Source organism: Salvelinus sp. IW2-2015, unplaced genomic scaffold (genome assembly GCF_002910315.2).
Source record: "Salvelinus sp. IW2-2015 unplaced genomic scaffold, ASM291031v2 Un_scaffold4518, whole genome shotgun sequence".
Classification (NCBI taxonomy): Eukaryota; Metazoa; Chordata; class Actinopteri; order Salmoniformes; family Salmonidae; genus Salvelinus; species Salvelinus sp. IW2-2015.
In genome coordinates this window covers 9,353-13,987 of record NW_019945788.1, presented here as the reverse complement: position 1 = coordinate 13,987, position 4,635 = coordinate 9,353, and the positions used below count along the sequence as shown (strand labels likewise).

The 4,635-nt window shown below is 41.3% G+C and overlaps 1 pseudogene; it reads right to left on the bottom strand.

Moving 5' to 3' along the window:
• Positions 1-1,361: 1,361 nt before the first annotated feature.
• LOC112077392 (uncharacterized) lies at positions 1,362-4,269 on the bottom strand (annotated as a pseudogene).
• Between the last annotated feature and the right edge of the window lie 366 nt (positions 4,270-4,635).

Genomic DNA, 4,635 nt, shown 5'->3' with positions numbered 1-4,635 from the left:
TGATGTGATATAGTATGTCCAGTTCATATGTCCAATCAATTAGATGTTACTAGTATCTGTCAATCATATGCTCCATCACATTAGATGTTATATGGTATCTGTCCAGGTCATATGGTCCATCACATTAGATGTTATATCCTCACAGTAGTCCATTCCATTGATTATAATTCCATATAATGGTCCATCACATTAGATGTTAATATAGTATCATGTCCATCATTGTCCATCACATTAGATGTTTCTCTAGTATCGTCATCATATGGTCCATCACATTAAGATGTTATATAGTATCTGTCCATCATATGTCCATCACATTAGATGTTATATAGTATCTGTCCAGTATATGTCCATCACATAGATGTTCTCTAGTATCTATGTGACTTTTGTCAAAAGCAACAAAATAACTAGGGCTTTACAATGATGGTAAGAATTGTGAAACATTTGGATTAAGTGGTTGAATCTTTGTAGAAGTGACACATGGTTGATGGAGGACATTTCAAAATGCTGAATTTTACACTTTTCCATGGCTATGTTTACACAACCACCTGAATAATCCAATCAGTTTTTTTAACCCATATCTAATCTTGTTTTCTGACTGTTCACACTCAGTTTTAACATGTGACCCATGTCAGATTTGCACATTCATGATGTAGCCTCTGTTAGTAGCACATTTCCTGTCACTGTAACTTCAAATTTTGGGTGGTTTCATGGTAATGGCAGGTCAGTGCAAACACTTCAGAGCAAAACAAATCTGATTTGAGTGTCCAGACTGGGGTCAATACCTTTGTACATTTCAAACACATTTTGTCATGGTGCATTTTGGTCAAATGCTACTCTAACACATTTTGTATGAGGCTAAATAAAAAGTTGCCGTTTATAAAGCTAATTTTCCTGCAATTCACACACTTTTAGCTATCATCTATCATGCTATCTAGGGGCGCCCGCAAGGTGCGCCTGGCAGTCATATTTTCATTGTGAATTGAAGCTTGAATTAACAAAGGTATCACACAGTGTCCCAAAAAATGTATTAGGTCTAAGAATCTGAAGACAGTTAATTTCCTCTCTGACAGTTTGCATCAACGTTGGCAATTTTAGACTGAAGGCATGTTACTCTCCTCTTTTTGACACAAATGAAATACCCAATAGAAATAACAATCCAGTGATCACTACAGTAGAAACTGAGAGGGTGGATAGGTAAAACTCTCTTGCCCAGACTCCAACTGACATCACAGCTTTTGTCCAGACTGAGGTGAGAGGCAGTACAGGTGTAGTTGTGTCTCTTCTTAGCTCCTCAGTACTGAACCTCCAGACTCTTCCTCAGCTGGTAGGTCTTCTCCACTAGGCAGCACCTGCCCCCCCTGTCAGCTCTGTTCTGTCACTGGCTGGCCGTCTCTCAGCAGGTCAGGTTGAATGTGGGGGGGTAAGAAACAAACGCCAGGCAGCTCACCTGGAGCCCTACAGAAACCTCTTTCTTTATCAACCTGAGTCTGGGAGGAACTTTACGCATCACAAACGTTCTTCCTCTCTTCAGAGATATTTCTTCAGTGTTCTGATGCAAATGGAATGTAAACATTCTCCAAAGTGTCCTTCCATATGCTTGCATTATGCCATCCATCCTAAGTAGTAGTATCCCAGCATCGTATGTAAATGTGTCATGTTGTAATATAATGCATATCTGCAGAAATGCCATTGGTAGTGTCCTTAGACATGAACCAAGGCTGGTTCGCATTGTCCAACATCTCACAATCAGCCATTTTTTGCTGAACTTGACACCTTCCAGAGGATTAAAGTGGTGCTTTAGTTTAAATAATCTGTCTCATCATGCTCTGGTACATATCTACAAATACATGAGCTCCGTCCTGAGCTTCTCATCATCCTCGTTTTGTCTGATGTGTTGCCCTGTAGATAAAGTTTTCCATGTGGAGTCCATAGTAAGCCACTTGAACATCATCCAACATCACCACAACCGTAAACTCAGGGAAAGGCGTCTCTCCGCTATATATGTTGCAAGTGCCACAGAGAATGTGATCCTGAACCTGGGAGAGGAGTGATAATATACACAATTATGGCCATTTTACATGTTATAACATAAAATATAAATATAGATTAGCCAATTGTTTTTACCTGAGCAAATAACCCACTAATCAGCCTAATCTGTTATTTTCGATTTTGTCATGATGGAGGACTGATTGGGCTCATTGCTTTCTAGTTGAAGAGAAAAACGAGATGGTCATATTCCATAAAGAAAAATAAAAGCCCCATTCGTGGTCTCTTAAATTAAACTAGTTTAAGACCGTATGGAGCACAATACCACAGGGGAGTATAGAAGAGAGGAACTCAAACTTGTTATTCCATAGGCTGGGATCCGCACTACACAGCTGTGGACAAGAGCGCATTTTCACTGTCTGCCACTGGGGCATATTCATTACGCTCATTATGTGCAAAAAATACTTAAATGGAACGAAACGGGAGGGACCTACCTGAATTTGTCCAATAGAAATCTCGTTTTTCTCTGTTAGCTTCCGTTTGATTCTTAAACTGTAAACGGTTTCCGTAAAGAATACACCCTTGGTCGAAAAAACAATGATTGATAGTCGGCTTAAACTTCTTAAATTAAACCATTATTGGGTAAAAATGTACATATAGATTTGTGAACAGCCATCAACAACAACCGCACCGTTCGAAATCATGAAGTTGTGCAACTGACTAGATATGCCCTTTCCCTTCACAATCCGTAAGGCGCAAATAAATTAGAGCGCAGCAGTGTGATTCACATCATCAATGCGCCATGTAGCCTAGATATCAATAATACGTGGTATCAGTATAGCCCGTAGGCTACACTCAACCCTATACACAGTTGACATTTGACATTTTATGACATAATAAATCATTAAATGAGTTAGAAAGTAAAATCCTTACCTGCGTTGGCAATGGTGTAAAACGACAGAACAAGCAAAAAGACAGACAGTTTGCCCATGATTTTGATAGTGTAGCAAGAAGTGAGTCCGACAGACTTTGCCTTCCACTTAGTCAACTGTGTAGGAAGAAGTGAGTCTGTCAGACTTTCCCCTTCACTTAGCCAACTGCGTAACATATTTTTTGTATAGAGCGTGCATGCTTTGTAGCCAAATATATTTATAACTAATCCAAGATAGGTCACTTGTGTCTTCTTCTTCTACGGTATATTGGCGATCATAATTGAATGTGCATTCAGCCACATACTATATGGGATGGAAACAGGATTCCCCCAAAGACGAACAAAAAACGAACAAAAAATAAACTAAATCAAACAACTTTTCAGTTAAAATAAATAAATAAAACAGATATGATCCCTACACAGGCTCAAGGGGAACCTGGAAGGGTTCAACAAAATCCACCTTTTTAACAAACACGGTATCTTTTGTCTGGCAGCAAACATTTACTACAGYCTGTATTGTATCCACTACCATATCTTCACTAGAATCTGGCAGTGAATCTCCACATAGGAGATTTGATTGACCGCTCTAACTTTTGCCACCTCAATCTCCTTCACCCTTACATGGCACTCCAGGAACTCGGGATCATGATCCCCACCAGAATTGAAATACCGTCGTCCTTCTACACACCGTTCTTCAGTATACTCCGTCCGTCTGTACACACTTGAARCATGGCCAAATCCTTTACAATTCTTACACTYCAGTGGTGTGAGTACGTATCTTACTAAGCAAGCTTCACATGCATAGGTTTTTGCTCTTTTTCTAAAAACAACAGAACCGACAGACTTTCCTATTTTTCTCCATTCACCCAGCAGGTCAGACGCCGGGCACCAACCATATCAGGAATTCTCTTCAGGTATTTAACCTGAAAATCAATCGTCACACTCTGTCACCACCGATAAATCCACTATAATTGAGAATATCAATAAGCATTTTTCTATGGCTGGCCATGCTTTCCACCTGGCCACGCTTACCCCGGTCAACAGCACTGCACCCCCCACAGCAACTCGCCCAAGCCTCCCCATTTCTCCTTCTCCCAAATCTAGTCAGCTGATGTTCTGAAAGAGCTGCAAAATCTGGACCCCCACAAATCAGCCCGGCTAGACAATCTGGACCCTCTCTTTCTAAAATTATCTGCCGAAATTGTTGCAATCCCTATTACTAGCCTGTTCAACCTCTCTTTCGTGTRGTCTGAGATTCCCAAAGATTGGAAAGCTGCCGCGGTCATCCCCCTCTTCAAAGGGGGGGACACTCTTGACACAAACTGCTACAGACCTATATCTATCCTACCCTGCCTTTCTAAGGTCTTCGAAAGCCAAGGTAACAAACAGATCACCGACCATTTCGAATCCCACCGTACCTTCTCCACTATGCAATCTGGGTGCACCTCAGCCACGCTCAAGGTTCTAAACGATATCTTAACCGCCATTGATAGAAACATATCTGTGCAGCCGTATTCATTGACCTGGCCAAGGCTTTCGACTCTGTCAATCACAACATCCTCATCGGCAGACTCAACAGCCTTGGTTTCTCAAATGATTGCCTCGCCTGGTTCACCAACTACTTCTCCGACAGAGTTCAGTGTGTCAAATCTGAGGGCCTGTTGTCGCGGCCTCTGGCAGTCTCTATGGGGGTGCCACAGGGTTCAATTCTTGGGCCG